The following is a 20,651-nucleotide window of genomic DNA, read 5'->3' as shown; positions in this document are numbered from 1 at the left end:
CCCAGTGTGACCAGCAGACTGAAGCCCTGCCTGTGGCCAGTGTTCCCAGTATAATAAATGTTTTATTCTTTCACTTTTTGTGTATTTTTAAATATCTCAATCTGAAGTATTAGTGTATTACACTGAGTATTACACCTTATGTAATGAAACAAAAATAATTTGCTCTGTTAGAATTATTTTAACTCTTTGCTGTCAATAGCAGAGTTGCCATACTGTAATAATTTTTTTTCTCTGGAAAGAAGCAAGAAAAATATGTAGTTTAATGTTTGACAATGACTGATTTATAAACCAAAAGTAATTTTTCAATAATGTATAAAAAATAAATACAAGAAAATAATTTGTTGTCTTGAAACGTTAAATGTACATTAAATTATGGAATTATGTAAATATGTTCTTTAACTAAACACTGTAAAAGTGTCTGTTCATCAATGTCAATATAAAAATTATCAGAATAATTTCTATCAAATAAAAACATTGTGCTCTTTATTCAGAAATGCCCCAAAACAATTAAATAATCATATCAAAAGTTAGAAACGCTGTCTTTAGTCATTTCTTTGATTGCCAAATATATTAATGTGTGTGAGAAAATGTGTCAATGACAGGAATTAATTTAAAACACTTTGTAGAACGGCACTTTGTGAAGTTAGTCCGTTTACTTGTATTAGCTTACTGGCACACATTCCACATTCAATATGGCGGACGCTGTTACGTGTCGCACCAACGGGCCGACCCGCTCCATGAGGGGTCTACGTGTTTATGATTCATCCGACCTGAACGTCACTGATACTCGAGAAACGTCATTCTTCTGCGTCCTGATACGCGCAAGCGGGAAGAAAAACACCAACCATGGCGGACTGTAAAGGATTGAGTTGTTAATGCGCTGCTCCGGTCGGACAACTTCAAAATCGTAAGCTATGCTCCACCATTAGCATCCGTGTTTACTTCTGCAAACACTGTGGCGGTTGGCAAAACACTGAGCATGTTCACTGTTTGTGACGTTATTGCGCCCTCTACTGCGCATGCGGGAGACTTTCAGGTCGTCTGCGGTTCACCCGGGAGAACATATAAAAGCATAAAGTTATTAAAATAAATACATAACAAAAGAAAAAACACATACAAGTCGTAGTGGTGTGAACGACCACGCCAAAATAAATAAATAAAAACAAAAAATCTGAATTGGGCCACTTCAGGCTGCAGTGTGAACGTAGCCTGAGTAACATAGATTTGTATTTATTTTTAATTCAGCTCTCTTGAGTGCATATTTTAAAATTCAGTATTCCCCTTAAGTTGTACCCACCTTTCTTTTCATAAAACATTTCCTGATTATTCCTTTTACATTTATTTGGTTTTCGTTTACATGGAGGAGCGGCAAACATTCCAGACTTTTCCTGTAAACAGAAACATATAAAGGGGAAGGAAATCCTCATCTTTAGTTTGAGAACAAAACTGAAGCTAAGAAATACCTTCCGAGAGGTCTGATTTTAAAAAGACTGTGCGTGTCTGCCTGTCCATACTGTTACTGGATAGTTGCATCATTCTCAGCAAGATTATGAAACTGTGAGAAATGAGCAGAGGGGCAAGAGGAAGCGAGCGAGAGACAGAAGGAGGCGGACTGAGAGGGGCAGATGAGGGAGACAAAGCATGTCAGGTTCCTACCACGAACAATGTCTAATTCTTCTGTCAAATAAAACGGCTTTAAAACGATAACACAGCTTAGGAGACTGAGAGAGTGACTCACTCAAATTACAAGCTTTCATTTGTTCTCATTATTAAGCGGCACATGAGCATGTTAATGTGTAATCAAGAAGCAACAAGTCATAATCAATGTGCCTGACTCCACTGATGGCCAGCATCTTCCTCAGGTCTGTGTCCAAATGAACCAAAGCAACACGGATTAACGTGTACACTGCAAAAACACTCCATCTTACCAGGATTTTTGACCCCCTTTCTAGTGCAAATATCTTATTAAACTTGAAATAAGACAAAACTAACTAATGGATGACCTTTCAGCAAGATGTAGCAGCTTGTTTTAAGTCAATAATTCCTTAATATTGATTATATTAACCATTGGCATATTATTTTACTTTTAACATGGAAAAATATCTTATGAGTACTTTTTCATCAATATAATAAACAATTGCACAATTGCGTTGTTTCCGCTGAATAAGAAATGCAATAAAAACACGTGACTAAACAACATGCCACGTCACGATCCTCTAACTACTTCCTGTCGTCTTCTTCACTTCCGGTTGTTGATCCTGTGGATGATTTCTGTTTGATATTAAATAAAGTAGTGAAAACGAAAGGGCGAAAGTTTTTAATTTATGTTTCTGACTTTTTCATAACTGCAAAATTAGCCTGTGTTTTATTTTATTTATAAAACTCGTGTTTTTGTTTTTACATGCAAATGATCATTCAAACATCCCCGTTTTAGAAAACAATCTTTCTAAGCATGAATGTTTCTATAAATCCTTTGAACATTAGCAGTAAAAGATGAATAATTTAGAGACAAAGAAAGGCTTACAATGGATCTGATGTTAAAACATTAAAATTGAAACTCACCGGAAAGCGACTAAAGTGTAGAGGTGGAACTAAAAATGCAAATATTTGTCTTGAAAATATCTAACTTTCTACAGCAAAGGGTGTTGTCATGGTGACCTATATTTCACTAATCAGATAAAAACAGTGAGTCTGTAAATTGTCTTATTTCGGTAACTTTCTGTTTTCTTTATAACATCCCTAACTTCACCAATTACTTCTCTGTAGAATCATGCTGCTCGTTGTTTTATGAAGCAGGCGTCCTGAAGCTGAACCGAATTATCCGAGAACCTGCAGGATGCTGGAGCTGGAAATATGGGCCATGTGTGGATGGTGGTGTGCAGACGCAGCAGAGAGGAGGAAGCGTAGCAGCGTCTCAGAAATACATTTGGGATTTTTCTGTGCTTTCCATTCCCACCATCATTCATGCACATATAAAACTGAAAATCTCAGCGCCAGCATGAATGAGCCAAATGAAGCTGTAGAAAGTGGTTTTCATCACATTTTTGGACTTATTTTGATCATTAGAAAACATTAGAAAATACTTTTCTAATGTGTAAGTTGCTTACTTAGCATAAGTGGGGCGACTGTTAGCTGCAAACGTGCAGAGATGACCTGATGGGCCGGTCTGTCAGTCAAATCTCTTACAGGAGAGCAGAAGAGGACAGTGGATATTTTTTTTATTTTTGTAGATATCTGGTGAAGTAGATCAGATCTGCATCACATGTAAGTATCGGATGATTACCTCTCTCTCAAAATTAAGGAAATCGGTTCTTCTATGACTATTTTCCCCTCATTTCTTCTCTATCTTCCTACCTTTTTGTCTTTATTTCCTCCTCTCCACTGATGAGCTGCAGCTCTGTAGGTTTCCATAGCACCCGGGAGAGAGAAAAAGTCAACCCACACAGTCTCCTGCCTACCACTCTTTCTCCTCCTCTCTCTCTTTCTCTCTCCCTCTCATATTCTGCCATTGTGTCTTTCCTCTTGCGCTCTCACTTTATCTCTTTAAGTTGTGCAGCTTTCTGCTGCTGTCCTTAGCATGACACCATTACTGCTTCTCAATTTGCTTGTGAAGTTTTATTTCTGCTTACCTGATTTGTATGTTGCTTGATTATGAATATGCAGATATGTTCTGGCCAACGTGACAACTCAGCTTCTCTGTCCGCCCACACACACACACACACACACACACACACACGCACGCTGCACAGGATGCCCATGGACATTCTCACAAAGCTCCAGGGTGGGATCAGGCTGGAGCTGTGCAGGCTCTTCAGTGGTGCTGATTGTTCCCACACATCAACAGGACATCTCTGACATCTTTCTGCTGCTCAGATTTCTTTAGAACTTGCTGCAGAGCCGTTCCTGGAAGTACGTGCGTGTCGTAGTTTTAGTGTTTGCGTGAATTAGAAAAAGACAGGGTGACTCAGTGTCTCCTCAGCCGTTATCCGGTTTAATGCAGCGGTTTCCAGTGATAGTTTCCCAAACCCAAACAGTGTAGGCTCTAGTAGTGATCTGCAACTTCTCACATAATCAACCTCCTACTGCTTGACATTTTATTAACATTAATTACAAGAAATGTACAAAAGAAGAAGAGAACAGTAATTTGTTTAACTAGGATGCAGGCTGTTTGCTCTCCTAAGAACTTCTATTCAAGAATAAATCTGCATGTAAACTCACCTCCAAGGTTTATAAATGGAAAATTATAAACAAAATGTGACGCAATTTCCTTTTCTTGCCATCTCTCCTGGCATTACATTGTTTGATATATGTGGAAAAACAGGACAGTTCATTAGAAATCAAATTCTGTTATAAAGTTGGAGAATCTGCCACTTTAGATACATTCTGAATAGTACATGTCTACTGGAATCAAGGGTGCAAAATTTAGTGGTTTGCCATTTCAGAAAGAGATTAATTAACTTTATGCTAATATAAGGTGTTTTGTTTGTTTTTCCTCATTTTAGTTTCAGCTAATCATTTCAGTGCTCTATGTGCGCCCCCAAGTGGTCAAAATAATCCGAAATGTAGGGCAAGCTATCAGTTTTATTTTCAATGTTACATTTTACCTGCAGATGTTGCACATGTGAGGGACTCCTCATCAGAGAAGTGAAGCTTAGGATTTGATTTAAAAACAGTAGTTAGCATAACTGCTGTAATATTTGAGTTGTGTTGATTCTGTAGCAGAAGTTTAATAAAAGATGTGAGAGTTGGATTGCTCATAGTCTTTTGCATAGTAAACATTAGATTAGATATAAGAATAGATATTGCCATAAAGGTGATTAGTGGTTAAAAAAGTGTTATTTAATTGACTAATACCTGGGGCTGGACCATAAGTCAGTAACAATATATGTGATATACGTGTGATCAATGTCAATTTATAATACCGATAGGATTTTCAGTAAATTCATTGAACTCTGATGCAGAATCAACTCACTCTCTCTTTGGTTACCTAGCAACGCACTCTCTCTTTAGTTACCTAGCAACGCACTCTCTCTTTGGTTACCTAGCAACAACCTGTTGAGTAACTTGTGCAGCAGCAGTTTAATGTTTCACCCCTGTGCATCATTAATGCTTAAAAATAAAATAATGGTTTGGAGTGAAAACTGTGAATAAAACAAAAACTAATCAATAATTATCGATATTTGACTGATATGAAACACTAATATTGTGAAACGATTTTCAGCCACTGTCCAGCCCTACTTATAAGCTTTTGTTTAGTCAGAAAGTCACTTAAATTTCTGCATAGTATTATATTTTACATTATTTTTTCAAACATTATGGTTCAGTTCTGAAATTAAGATAAAAAAATAAAAAAAACTAAATTTTCGGTATTCTTTATAGATTAAGGAAAACATGACTTAGCATACAATTTAATTGATCTTAAAAAAATATTGTCAAAATCTACAACAATAAGGTCCAACTAGCACTCACAGGGTTACAAAAATTATAATTAATACTGATATTTTGAGTACCTTTATGTTTTGAACAGAAATTCTCAGTATTGCAAACTACAGTAAAAAAAAAAATTAAAAGTTATCTTTCATGAGATAATGGCAACTGGTAGTAACATCGAGTTCTTACTGACAATGAGCGTAACTGTGTGTTCCCATGAAAACCATGCAATCCTCTCATTGTAAATATGATATCAGTGCTTCATCTAGGCAGAGCACAGTGTATCTTGAAAGTGGGATGAAGGCACAAAGTAATGCTGGATTCAGTAAATAGTTGGTTCAGAGAAACAGAAACTGGCTTGTTGGTGCCGTGTTTTGCAGAAACCACTGGTAGAGAAACATTTCTAGTAATATGATTAAGCAAGGTTGCCAGATTGTTCCTTTTGCTACAGACTGAATGTTCACTACCTTAAAATATGCCCATGTTCCACTATGTCTTTCATTATTTGTTTTTCCCAAGACCTGAATAAAATAGACTACAATTCAAGCTGCCTCGTTGTTACAGTAAAATTTTACACACACCCACAGTGTGAAGAGGATTTTGAAATATGGCATCTTGTCTGTTTATGACATTGCCAAATACTCAACAGTGTGACAAAGACTGGAAAGTTTATATGTAACTTTTGAAGTTTGTCAGAATTTATTTACTCTCTAAATTTATTTTGTTTAGTCATAAAGTCTCCAGACTTTTGCTAAAAATGTATCAAAGTTCTGTTCTGCTGCTCTTGACAGTTGGTGGTTACCGTAGTAACCAGTAACTGACAGCTCCTCCCCCTTTTCCTGTTGCCGTTGGTAACTGGTATGTTAGGATTGGCTCTGTGTTTTCTTTACTAACATTATATATTAACACATATTTGAGAGAAATTTAATTATATACTGTGTTCCATGAGCAATTTTGCTGTGTCTTGTATATTTTTAACTGTTGTTATTAATGTCCCTTTTAGCTAGTTTAATTTCATAACTGCTGCTACCTGCTGATTGGGATCTATTGACTTGTAGTTTGTTTAGATTATTTATTGTATTTTATTTAATGTATAGAGGCAGAAATTGCTGGACTGATGTTAACCACCAGTTTGGTTTCCTGTTTTTCTAGAATAACTGCAGCAAACCTGAGCGTTTCTGTCGTGAAGTCAGGTGTAGTAACACCTGAGACAAACAGAAGGGTTAATGTGTGTTAACGTGTAAATCACATGTCACCGGTGGGCTTTTACTATTAGAGAATCAGAGAGTGTGCTCTAAAATAGAAGTATAATTGTGTCTGTGTTGCTGGGCATGCAGCAGGTGGAGCCCTGATTCCAGCAGTGTATCACTATTTATCATATTATTATTTATCATATAATACAATTTCACCTTACATGCACTGTAAAAGGGAATTCTGCTTGTTTTTGTTTCAGGTCCTATATCAGTTAGAAAAAAAATGTTGGAATAAAAAAGACAAAAGTAGAATTTAGTTAACCTCCTTTGGGCAGGTGAGTATAAAATAAACATTTTCTGAACATTTTATGCTCAGTTTGAGACACACTGAAGTTGTTTATTGGAACTAATCTTTAACATAGAATGTTAAAGTTCTATGTTCAATGTTCAAATGAAAAAGTTTTCTTTTTCATTTGAAAAAAAAACTACACTGCAAAAACACAAACTCTTACCAAGTATCTTTGGTCTAGTTTCTGGTTCAAATATCTTTGTATCGCTGAAATAAGACACAACAAACTTACATGTAACTTTTCACCAAGATATAGGAGCTTGTTTTAAGTAAATAATGCCTTAATATTGATGATAAAGGCAAATAAATTCACTTATAACAAGATATTTTTCTCATTTTATAAGTGAAATAATCTACCAATGGAATACATATTTTTTTTTCTCCAATATTATTTAATTAACATTAGCAAAATCTACAAAAAATATGAAATATATATTAATAAGTCAGTAGATGCCTATTTAAGTCATTAATATGAGGAGGAAAGTTGAGCTGGATGGATGTTTTCCATGGTAACGGAGTGTTGCTGAGCTGGTCGTTGCGCTGCCCACTGAGTCCTCACAACACTCACACTCACACACACTCAGTTATACAATCCACAAACCCATTCACCCATGGATACACACTCAGATATATAGGCTACACTTGGACTGAGTCATTTTAAGGACACAGTTACAAACACACAAATGCAGAGCTTAAAAACACTTAAAAATAGGAACAGTAATCATCAAAAGTTTGCAGATTTGCTCTTCCTAAAGCTGCAGTTACTCAAATGTGTGGTCTTTGTTTAATTTGGTCACACACACGCGCATGCACACGCACACACATACACACACACACGCGCACACACACACACACACACACACACACACACACACACACCTACAACCCCGTTCAAATATGGTGTGTACTGGGTAGCTGTAGCCCACTCAGAGCGCTGCAGAGACAAAGACAGAAACAGAAATACCAAAGTAGGTTAGAGCAGAGCATTCTGGGATAGCAGGATACCCCTTGGGCTTCTGCAAGAGGCTCTTTTCTTTTCTCAATCTTCCTGCTTCTTCTTCCTCAACTCTCACTTTTTAGACTATTTCTTGCTCTTGCAATTTTATTTTGTTGATGACTTAAAATCTGTCTTCCTTCCATTTGTCCTTCATTTCTCTTTCTATATTGGACATGATATAAAATATTTCAATGATGTTTAAAGTTCAGTTTCTTTTTAACTCTTACACTCTGTATTGTTTTACTGCTGAGCTTTTATTTTGGCAGCTTCATCCTGGTTACCACTACTTCCACTGTCTAATCCATTTGGGAAGGAAATGTCATAGTCAGGTCATGTGTTTGTTTCTTGAATTGATGTTTCATCATACATGACAAGTATTTCAGTGGATTAGTTTTCTTTCTGCAAATTGAGTTTCCTGTGTTATTTTAGTTGGTTTAGAAAAGTTATTAAGCTGATTTTAAAAAATGAATAAATGAACATTACTCAAATATTAAAGCATCTTTCCAAAGGTTGAGTGTTTCCTAGAAAAAAAATGTTTGAAAAGAGGGTTTCCATATCAAAAGTGGGTCACACTCCATTGACTTCAATGGTCAGGCCTGTTCCTACTCCTTACACTAGGTGGTGATATTGGTCTGTAATGTGAATTAACACACATTGAGTCACACCACAGAATAAGACAGGCAACAGAAAAGCTCAGCTGCTACACAGAGTAGGCTATATCAACTATATGAATAGAGACGGTACTGCTGCTCTCCTCAGTTTTCAGAGTTTTTATTTTTCCAAGAAAAGAAAAAAACATTCATTAGTATATTTCAGCAGTTTGTACTTTTAGAATCCAGTAACTTTGATGTAAGTGTATGTTTTTAATTTACTGGTTTTGGCCAACTGGGCCAAACAAAAATACTGTATTTCAAATATTCAAGCTTTTATTTTGCATTGAAGCCCCCATTACAGTTCTAATTCTCAGATATCCCAGCTTTCCACCAGCCTTGAATGCATCACATCACTTGTGAATTCTGTGCACAAAAGTTGAAAGCTCCAAACTGAGTTACATTTACTCAATTACATTTATTTTAGTAACTTTTGTACTGTTTAATTTTACTGTAGTAATTTTATTGTGAAGTATCTGTACTCTTATTCTACCCACCGAATGAAAATCAAACATGTTTTAACCAAAAGTTCACCAGACAGATGCACACTTGCAGTTTTTATTAAAGTTTCATAAGTTTTTTGTTGAATGAAACTGATTGTGAAAAATTTTTCTTTTGTTGTTTTTTATATATTTTTTTATATAATTTTTTTTGTCATTTTCATCCTTAAAATACTAAAATTTCCTTTTAACTTTATGTTTTTTGACCATTTGATCATGTTATTCTTAAATATTAAATGATTGATAATTTTATCTGTTACTCAGCACTTGAGTAGTTTTTTTTTTACCAAATACTTTTTTACTTGAGTAATTTCATGGATAGCTACTTTTTATTTTACTTCAGTAAAACTATGTTGAAGTACAACTACTCTTTAGTACAACTTTTGTGTTCTCTGTTTACCTCTGTTATGTGAAAGGGTACTTTGGGGCAAGGAGCAAAAAGGGCAGGTGCTCAAGCCCCCCCAGCATCACCCCTCTGCACGTGCCTGTGAATTACGTTGTAGAGTTGTGCGCTTTATGAATCTTTTTGAGACTAATTTAGCTCCATATGGGTAATGCAGCTAACATGATACATGTGTGCATGATGTGAACTAAGTTTAGTCATTTTCAAAGCTTTGATCGGGACTCCAGGCCAATATCTGATCAGGTCATCCCATTCGGTCAATACGCGTTTTCCATTATTACTGAAAATCATGAGGTATTTGAAAGTGCTAAATTTGGGCAACCTTGAGTTTGTGTGTGTTTTCAATTTTAAACCAAGATGCCATGGTAGATTAGATTAAAAGAAAAAGCTTGGCTGAGCAAACTGTGTCAGTTTTTCAAATTAAGGAGGTAATATACATGCATGAAGGGGAAACCTCTCCATATTTATTGGTATATTTTACTGGAAGCTGATGATAATTTTGGTGCAGAAAAAGAAGAAAAATATATTTTAAAAGAAAAGCTATAAAACTGAAAGGGATCTCTGTCTTGCTCAGTGATGATGAAACATTTAAATTAATTTTGCTAAATAAGAAACTTGAGTAAATGTTTCTAACGACAATAACTTGGATTTTACGCATTTAAACAAGAATAATTACAACACTCATCTCTATTCATAATAGATGTAGACAGCAGCTGTCACCTTCTCATTTAATAAAACTTAATTTCCCAGTTCAGGCCGTTTCGAAGGAGGCCTCCCAGTAACCCCAATATCTCATACAGACTATTTTTGGTGATGCAGGTTGTTTCATCGCCTAAATGAGGAGGAAATTTTAATTTTAAGTTATTTTTTAGCTTCATACATTAGTAATATTCAGTAAGATGGGTTTCAAGAAAAATATAAAATTTGCTTGAGGGTTTTTTAATTATATCTGGCACATTTGTTATAATTTAGTAACGCAAGGTGCTACAAGTTTAGACGTTAGCAGTTTTTTCGTACTAATATTTGTCTTTAATGACAGTTATCAGATAGGAAATAAACAGAGTAGAAGTTACAGAGGAAAGGTCTATTTTCCCTAAATGTAAACGTCACTCAGAGGTAAACTGCTCACTGCTTTAAGTTGGTTGCAGATTTCTTTGTTTTTTTTCTATTTTGTCAGTTTTTTATTGTTATCTCTCTCATTTGTTGCTAGGAAATGTGCTCATCCATTTATATGCAGATTTGTTACAATTAGTCAGATTATACAGTATTTAAACTGTTCAACAGTGGATCAAATTAAATTGTTAATTTATTATCATTTATCAAATAAAAACTATGACTGAAACATTTTAATCAATCAGTTCATATAAACCTCTGAGCATCCACTGATTATCGAGGAGTTTTTACTTGTTTCATTCATTCACCTTCTTGTTTCGCTTTGGTCAACACGATGAAATAAAACAAAACAAAGTTAATGGTAGAAGCAGAGTAAAAGAGGATATATTTGGGGATGAAGAGCTTAGTGGCTGGCAGAAATGTGAGGAAATTCAAAGAATAATTGAACAGTTGCTGGCTTGATCCCCAGCATCTGACTGTGCCGCTTCGGTGTGTTGAATCACAATCAAAGTCCTGAGGGATTTATTTTTGCTCGCTAGATGAGCCAGAATTGTTAACTGCTTAGAACAATGAAACCTGTTAAGGACCAGTGTTATGCTCTTGTTTGAACAGCAGTCTGCCTGTACTAATAACTTATTTTAGATCTGCAGGAATGAGACTCAACTGCTGATTTTTGTATGAAAGTTATTTAACAGAGAGGGAGTATTGACTCTTTGCATGTGACGTCAGAAATCTGCCCGCTCCGCCATGATGGACGTTAAAACCACCTAGTTCCTTTAAAGCCTTTTCAAAAACCAGCCTAATATCACCTGTGTTTAGTTTATTTCACCTTTAAAATGGTCATGGGTTGCTGCATAAACAGACAAGGATAGAAACCAAACTTTTTATTTTACTGTATAACTTAATGAGGAAAGATGCGGCGGCGATGGAGAGCAGCCGTTAATCATAACGACTGGCAGCCCTCGGTTTAATCGCAGTTTTGCAGCGAACGCTTTTTACATGGTAAGAAGACTAACTTTCATATACTTTATACGTCTGTAGACTTACAAAGATATTCAATATTGCATTATGGAGAAGGCGCGCGTCTAACCATTGGTAACCATGGAGACAATGTCGCGCTACATGCTAGGCTAAATCCGTCATGTAGCCTAGCATGTGTGGAAAAATCTGGTTAGCATCCCGTGTAAAAGCAGCAGTTTTTATCAGCTGTAAGTGGAAAATAGTAATATTCATCAGTTTGTGTGGCTATTCTATATTTTTCACTTAATAAATTGAGTTACATAAGCAAGCCATTTAAAAAATAAGGGAATAAAGAAAAATAGATGAATGACAACAAAAAGAAAGGAAAAGAAGATAATTGGGAAAAACTAAAGGAGGGGAGGATCAAAACTGTAGTACAGAGACAAAATTTAACAGAAGAAAATGAACAATCAGAACATTAAAAAGAAAATAAACACAAACAATATGAATGAAAGCCTAAGAATAACATGCTTTTAACATCTAAGCTAAAAAAATCCTCATTTTTTTCTTATTTTTTCATCATTCTCCTCAGTTTTACTACTTGCAGACAATGATTTGTTACCACTTTGTAGCATCTGATTTTTGCCTTTTATCACAATAAAGGCTTAGATTTATGTAGATTGTGTTGTCGTTTGTGTGTCTGAGAGCCTTTCTCTGTGTGAGCGTCCCAGAAAAGGCAGACCTCGGGGAGTTGTGCTCTACTTTCACTCCTTTATTAATTCACCCTTGGCTCTCACTTTGTTTGCAGGGATGGTCGGGATAAAGAGAGGGAAGCAGAGCGTAGGAGGAAAGGCAGGGCAAACAGAAGTAAATGAGCTTAAAGGAGCAGTCCCAACAAACAGCGAATGTTGTTTCACTGTAAAACGTTTCAGACGCATTTAGTGGTGTCTACTGTCTTCTACTCTTTAAGGCCAGTTAGATTTTGAACTTAAATGTGTGAGTTTGTGAAAGATAAACTTACACTAGTAAGTTGTGTAAACTTTTTCTTAATTTTGTCAAACCTCCAGTTGAGTTTTTAAGTTGGCACTTAAAAAAATAAAAAAGGAAAAGACAGGAGTGAGAACTATTTCCCAGGGTGCTTAGCGGCATGTTTTTGTATCCTGAGATGGAAGTGTGTTACCTTGAGCCGAATTCATCGAGATGTTTAATAAAACTCATTATCAGGTCAGAAGGTTTGTTCATGCAGTTTGAATCAGGACTTTAAATTATTCTAAAGTAAAATAAGTGGCTATTTTAACTTGACAATGGAGTTAAAATAAGAGAGAAATGTGTGCATGTTCTGAAATAATAATTTGGCTTAAATTGAAGCAAGTTAAAACTTACAATTGAAAATGAATAAACAATTAGAACTTAGAAAACAAATTTCAGACACTTGTTTATTGTTAAATCAGCTTCATAAACATTATTTTCTGAGTTAAAACTCCTTTAATTTTGCATGTTTTCTGTATTAGAAGAAAAACACCCAGTTTTCAGTTTCTGTTTTTAAAACTTGGTTATATAAAGACAAATGCTTTGTATTGCAATAATGTTGGTGTGAATTTTTACCCTGATTACAAATTAAAAGTCTCCATCTGCATCTGCAGGCTAAATTTGTGTAATTTTTGAATTGCAGTTGGGGGCCAAATAAAGTCAATCCGAGGGTCACAAATGGCCCGCGGGCCGCACTTTGGACACCCCTGATCTAAACCAGTTTGTAAGTTTAGGCTCATTGTCCTTATTGAAGGCAGTCCTTCAATAAGCCGCAAACACATGTTTTTCACGATGGGGCTTCATTTAGTCTCCCACAGCATAACTCTTCCTCCACCCTGCTTGACTAATGCTCATTAGCATCCATTCAGACAGGCTTTTTGAGCTAACTGAATGTTTTCTGTTTGTTCACACAGGAAAACCTTATGAAGACAGAAATAAAGAGGAAAGACAAAGAAAAAGTCCAACTGTGTGATAAAAATATGTTCAGCATAGCGTGCTACCCATAAAAACCCTGCAGCGGCTCAGGGGAGGAGTTCAGAGGAGGCAGAGATGAACCTTACAAACCACAGACCGCCACCTGGGGATATAAGCTCCACCCACCTCTGATACCCAGGGTGACTGACAGACTCACCAAAGCCTCATACATCGGCATCTCAACCCTGTTTGGCCTACAGTACTGGTAGGTTCTCAGCGTTTACCTCTCTTTGGAAATATAGACGTTGCATTTGTTTGAAAGAAAATGAAAGGCAAAGGAACAATCTTCAGTCTTTTATTTATTCTTTTGTGCATACCTACAATCATTTACAACCAGATGCAAGCAGCATTTAGATAACAAATGTGCGCAGGTCTTTGTCTATATTCTGCTAATGTCGGTAATGAAGTTAAAATCACACATGAATTAGTTTGTTCACGAGATAAGTCACTAAAAGTCATGGCAGCAATGGATGTAAACATGAGATGTATTCTGAATTCAACCATCAGAGGAGACGTTGATGTCTTATGCAGCTAACATTTGTGGCTAACGTATGCAGCTAACGTGGTGTTTTGGGGAAATTTAAGTCTGCTGTATTAATTATGAATAATTATGGATTCAACACGTTTGAATGCCACACAACTTTTCATGAATTGTGCGATGCTGTGAGAGCTCTGGTGGAACCAGCTGCACTTTGTCTGACTAAATCAAAAACAAACCATCATCTTCTTTGTCGTTTCTGGCAGTAGTAACGTCTGGCTGTTGATCACATGACTTGTGCTGTGTGAAAAGTGTTTTCATTGCAGTTCTGCATTTCAGTACAGCTGAAAAACTGCCTCATCCTCACCGCAAAAACATTTGATCAAAAATTATTATTTTTTTATTGTTTCAATTTGTGCAATTTTATGGTTGATAAAGCTACTGACTTTATCTGAATCTCATATATTTTTATAAATACAGACTTCTCTTTATGCTTGTGGTACTTCCCCACAAATGTGTGAATGTGCAACAGCAACATCTTTATACCAAAGTGAAAATTCTTGAAGTATACTGAAAGTGAGAGCTCTCTGTTTACTGGACAAATGCAGTAATAAATTAAGGTGGCTTCAATGTGGCCACAACAGGATGTGACCTAAATCCTGTTCTTATTACTGAAAATAAATTTACTAACAAAAGAAACTGAAAGCTTTCTTTAATACATGAAAACATGTACATTTCTGCCAAAAATCCAGAAATTTAGAACCTAATCTCAGAAGTCTTCTAGATATATACAAAGAAATCTGCAAGATGTTTTTTTTAATTTAGATTATTATCAGAAATGTTCTACAAAAAACTTGGAAATTTTTGAATTTCAAATGTTAAAAATTTTCTTTTGAAAATTTGAGATTAATCACAAAATTTCTGAGATTTTGGTGGAAATTTACTTCTTTTTTATCTACAGTGGCTATAATACACCAATGTTAAAAAAAAGTTTTGGATCTACATTGGAAAACTTATTTAATTTTAGGCTTTTTTTTATCTAACTACTTTTGAGTCTACAGTTTTTTAGAAGCCGTTTGTGCATATTTACATCCTTTATTCTGTTTTATGCAGCATTTATGTTACATTTTTATGAAGTGACTGATCAGTGTTGCAAATGTTGGGATTTTCAGTTTTATCACATTTTTGTCAGTAGCAACTAAACTGATGAACAAATTTGGTTATAAAATGTTTCTTCCCATTGTTAGTAACAACACACATACCAAATAGTACTTTGTAAAATACCCACATCTATTTAGCATTTAGGAAATGACAATAGCGTTTTTCGTAAGGCTGAATTAATAAAACTTTGAGTAACAGGATTAATTATTTTTTTTCCTCGTTGTCCTTCAGGGGAAATTGGTTTGATAGATTTGCAAAGTGCAGGTAAACATTTGCGGCGCCTTAATGAATTATTGACTCAAAACTAGAGATTAAAAAGGAACAAATGTTAAAGTTTGACCTTTGAGCTTTGGCCTAACGGTTAGTGTTTCTGTTTGGAGCGATGGCCTTGTTGCATTTTCCTCCTTCTGCCCTTCGTTTTTCTTTCCCTCTATTTCTCATCCTTTTTTGGTTTTCTTCTTTCTCTCCGTCTGCTGTTGCCATGGAAACCCATCCTCCTCATCACCCCTGTCTGCTGAGTCAGGAAACACAGGCTGTGATTTGACTGAGCTGGTCCTTTCAGTATCACTAGATGGCATCTTAGACCCATTTACCAAATTATTAAACCTTCTCACCAATAACGCCGTTTCTCATTTTCACTGGATCTTACAAATTTTTCAGCCAAAATCGGAAAGATCAAACTGATATTTAATCCTTTTATAAATGTTCTGTTTAAACTAAACCGTTCTAACTTTTAGTCTTAGTTAAGACTCAAGATCTCGGGTGTCCAAAGTGCGGCAAGGGGGCCATTTGTGGCCCTTGGACTGATTTTGTGCGGCCCAGAGATGCAAATGGAGACTTGTAATTTGTAATCAGGGTAAAAATGTTACCAACATTATTTTCTTACACAGGAAATGTAAAGTACAACACAAAGTATTTGTCTTTTTATAGCCAAGATTTAACAAAAGGTAAAAACAAAGAGATGTTTACTGAAAAGCTGGACCCAAATCAGCATTTATTCCTACTTAAACTCGGCTAAATAGAGCAAATGTTTTGAAATAAAGTGAAATTAGATTCAGTCGAGGCCAAAGGTTTTTCTTTTAATACAGCAAACATGCAAAATTAAAGTAGTAAGCACATTTCAGCCAAAAAATTCTGAAATTTCGAGAGTTTTCTACAAAAAAACTTGAAAATTTCTGAATTTGAAATGTCAAAAAAATTATTTTGAGCTTTCTATACATTTTATGAGCCTAAGCACAAAATTTCTTAGTTTTTGACAGAAATGTGCTCCTTTTTTTCTATCTACAACAGAAGAGGTAAATTTCTGCCAAAATAAATTTTATGATTAAATTCATACATTTTATAGAAAACTCAAAAGAAATCTGATGATGTATTTTTTAAATATTAAATGATTGATAATTTATAAGTAACTCAGCATTTGAGTAGATTTTTTTACCAAATACTTTTTTACTTTTACTTGAGTAATTTTATTATGAAATATCCCTACTTTTACCTGAATAACATTTCTGGATTTTCTTCCCACTGAATGAAAAACAAACATGTTTTAACCAAAAATTCACCAGACACAGACACACACCTGCAGTTTTCAGGAGATTTTATGGGAAGAATTGTTATTTTACTGTTATTTTTTGTTATTTATATGAATTATTGTCATTTTGGTAAAAAAAAAAAAAAATCACTTATCTTTATAACTTGGTCTATTTGATGATGTAATTTTTAATAATTTGATCCGTTTACGTGTTGTAATTTCTTGGACGTCTGTTTTCTACTTTTACTGGAGTAAATTTTTGGGAACTCTGCCCACCTCTGGTAATCTGTGACTTTGTTGGGGGAAAATCTACAACATATTAAGCTGCAGCAAATGGAAACTCATGAGACTGAATCTTCAGTCTGAGCTCAACTGAACAGAGTTAATAGCTTTTATGAACAACTCCTGCATGACTCACTCCAGAGGCCACTTTACAGGGACATCTGAATGAGAAAATCCTATCTTAATCCCTCTTAAGGAAGCAATTTAGAGTTTCTCCAAGACAGAAGGTGGGCTGTTGAATACGTTGTCAATCAAGCAGGAATGTAACAGTCTGCGCATCACACTGAAACTGCAGCGGAGGCACCAAATCATTTGATCAAACAGAGTGAGTCATCTGTGATTTTCTCCTGTAAAATAATACACTGGTGTTGCTTGAACCAAATTCTCCTTCAGTCACTTAAACGCAGCTTTCTTCTGCTTTGAAGGACATTTTGAAACCATGACTCACTCACTAACTCCATAAAATGAGCTAAAAAAGAGCGAATAATAAAAATGTGTGAAAGATTCCCCATTACAATTTAAGATTCAGACTTCAAAGACCTTTACATTTATTTAATGGTGATAAATTGTAATGCTGCTATAATTAACCATTATGGACCATTAGGAAATTAAGTTTATTGGATGAGGAATTATTTTGATATCACACTTCCGCTTATCAACATGCTAGTTAGCATATTAGCTACATATTTAGCTTGAACATAAATATGCAGTTTAGTTAGCAAGCTAAATATTCATTTTCATTTAGTTTTGAATTAAATATGTTGTTAGCAAACCAAATATTTAGCTTGAAAAGTAAATGTTTAGTTTGGAAAATAAATTTGAACTAAATATTTTGTTAGTAAGCTAAATATTTAGTTTTATAATGAAATGTTTAGTTTTGGAAATAGGCTTTTATTTCACAAACTAAAAATGTAATGTTCAAATATTTGGTTTGGAAATAAATATTTATTTGACAAAATAAATTTTATTTTGAAAGCTTAATATTTAGCTCAGACTTAAACATTTAGTTTGCAAACTAACTATTTAGCTTTCTAACTATTTTTTTAATTGAAAGCTACATATGAAGTTTGTAAACTACATATTTAGCTTGTGAATTAAATATTTAGTTTGGATTTCCGACATTTATAAATGTGTGAATAACATGGTGAAAATATGGCTTTAAAATCAACATGGATATTTTTCTCTATGACAAGTTAAATAAAACAAAATATTTTTGTTTCATTTTAAATGTGTAAGTTTACAAACATTACCCCATAACCTTGTGGATAAACCCAACATGACACCAGATTATCTGTGGAAGATTCACCTATTAACACATTTTTCCTTTCCAAAATATCCAAAAGAAGGAACAAGCAGTTTCCAAAAGTGAACTGAACGTTGTTAAAACTGCTGCTACTGCATTTATTTTGGGAATACAGACTGATTTCATAGCAGAGAACATAAAAATCTAATTTATATTTTCATCTGCTTACGCTCTCTTCTGAGATCAGCAGGAAAGAGAAGCAGAGATGTTTTCTGGGATCAGGGTAAAACTAAAGCAGTGAAACTAAAGGAAGCTAAAGGCTTCCTGATCTGCACGTGTAAAATAAATATTCTGTCTTTACGTTTAAGCATTTCCCCTTCGTCGTTCTGATCCAACTTTCTGCTTCTTTTCCTTCCTGTTGTTCAGAACTGTGTCTAAAGAAAACCTAAAAATAATCTCTGGAGACGCAGAAGCAAGGTAAAAAGGAAGTTCTGCCATTTTTTTTCTTTTGCGAGTCTTTGTAGTTACTTAGACACTAAAAAGTTTTCACATAGCAGCATTAAGTGCTTTGTGTCAGTTAAAACATTACCACATGTATTTCATGAGACAGATGGCAGAAAAAGTAGGTTAAAGCACTTCCTGTGTAGATACATGCTAATCATTACATTTCCCAAACAGTGAAGAGCTAAAAGGGCATAATTAAATTATTCACCATTTGATTTTAGTACATCAAGAAGTGGGCCAACTTAAAGTTGTTCCCTAACACCCATAAAAACCTTTTACACTCCGCATGACAGAAAACAGCAGATAACTTTTGTTAATAATTAACTATCAAAGATGTTTTCCTTATCCTCTGCTTTTATATCTTCCAAACGGGGGTAGATGGTTCAGTCACACTTAGCATTTATAATGCCCGAATTATAATTTGTCATTTCTTCGCATTTCCTCTTTAACGCTCGTCTGTGTAGCATATTTACAGGACAGCCGTGTTAACGCGCACGCAGAGGTAAATATCCTCCGTATCAATCTTCATCTGTCTGTTTGCTCTTCGGCTGCCTTCGCTCGCTCCCCTCAGGTATCATTTCTTCCTCTGTGATTGCACAAACGGTTGCCATAGAAACAGCAAAATGAAGGAAGAACAGAGACAAAAAAGAAAGAATGAAATTAGAGGAGTCGAAAGACAGAGGAGGGAGGGACGACTTGGAGGTATTAACCGTCGGAGTTTCTTTCCGCAGCGTTCTTTGTTTTTCCTTTTTTCTTCTCCAGTTTTGGCTTTTTGTCTTCCATCCATCATGTCTGGGATCTAAGGGCCAATTATGTCCTCTGTAAAAAAAACAACAACATGTTTTAGGAAACAAAAGGATGAATATTTGCACTAGATACAAAGAAATGTTAAAGGACCAAAGAAAATCACCTGACGATTACAAAAAAGAAATTCTGTTAATCTTAATGCTGAAGAGCTGATTTAAATATTTATCTCTTCATGAGCTCATTTGCTGGAGAAAAGTTGTCTGTGTGTGCGTGTGTGTGTGTGTGTGTGTGTGCGTGTGTGTGTGTGCGTGTGCATGTGTGTGTGTGCGTGTGTGTGTGTGCTTTTTCAGTAATAATTTCATTCATATATTCATCAGCAGGCAGAAGTGCTGACGCAAGTCAGAAGGAGAGAGGAGGCACAGAGAGGCAGAGTGTGAGATAAAATGTGAGGAGGAGAAAGAAAAACAAAAATCCTCCCATGAAGGTAACTTTGTTTCCAGAGCATTAGGCGATTTTTTTATTTAAACATTAAAAATACATCGACAGAATGGACAGAAACTAAACTAGCAGAAAGCGAAAATATTTTAGACAGAGATCTCTGTAAAGGAAAAATATTCATACACCTTGAACTTTACGACATTTTACTACCAAACTAAATCAAATTTAATTGTATAGCAACAAAACATTTCAAAGTGTTTTACATCATAAAAACACAAAGTCAGAACACAGTCAACAGTTAAAACATTACATTTTGCAGTCGTTACAAATCAAAATGTTTCATTGATTATGTTTCAAAAATAACTCTAACCAGGTGAGTTTTTAGTCTAGATTTTAAGGAACTCAGTGTTTCAGCTGTTTTGCAGTTTTCTGGAAGTTTGTTCCAGATTTTAAAGTCTGTTCTCTCAGTGTAAGGACTGTGGAACTGGGTGATCTGGTTCTCTGTCTTCCTGGTTTTAGTCAGAACCTGAGCAGCAGCGTTCTGGGTCAGCTGCAACTTTTAGTCAGACCTGTGAAAACGCTGCTGCAGTAATCAGTGCGACTAAAGATAAACACATGGATGAGTTTCTCTACATTTCCCTGGGACATGGAGATGTTCTTCAGGCGATAGA

General features: G+C 35.2%; 1 long non-coding RNA gene across 1 annotated transcript in view; it reads left to right on the top strand.

Annotated features, from left to right (window-relative positions):
- LOC106964434 (uncharacterized) overlaps window positions 1-14,332 on the top strand; it is a 28,311-nt gene extending 13,979 nt beyond the window's left edge. The window contains exon 3 of the long non-coding RNA XR_001428424.1: window positions 13,539-14,332. This is a non-coding gene — a long non-coding RNA (uncharacterized LOC106964434). The remainder of the gene's footprint in view (window positions 1-13,538) is intronic.
- The last annotated feature ends 6,319 nt before the right edge of the window (window positions 14,333-20,651 follow it).

The sequence above is a fragment of the Poecilia latipinna genome, unplaced genomic scaffold (genome assembly GCF_001443285.1).
Source record: "Poecilia latipinna isolate Pla-1442-1.1 unplaced genomic scaffold, P_latipinna-1.0 Scaffold1672, whole genome shotgun sequence".
Classification (NCBI taxonomy): Eukaryota; Metazoa; Chordata; class Actinopteri; order Cyprinodontiformes; family Poeciliidae; genus Poecilia; species Poecilia latipinna.
Note: the sequence above shows the minus strand (reverse complement) of the source record. Positions and strands in the feature narration are given on the sequence as shown.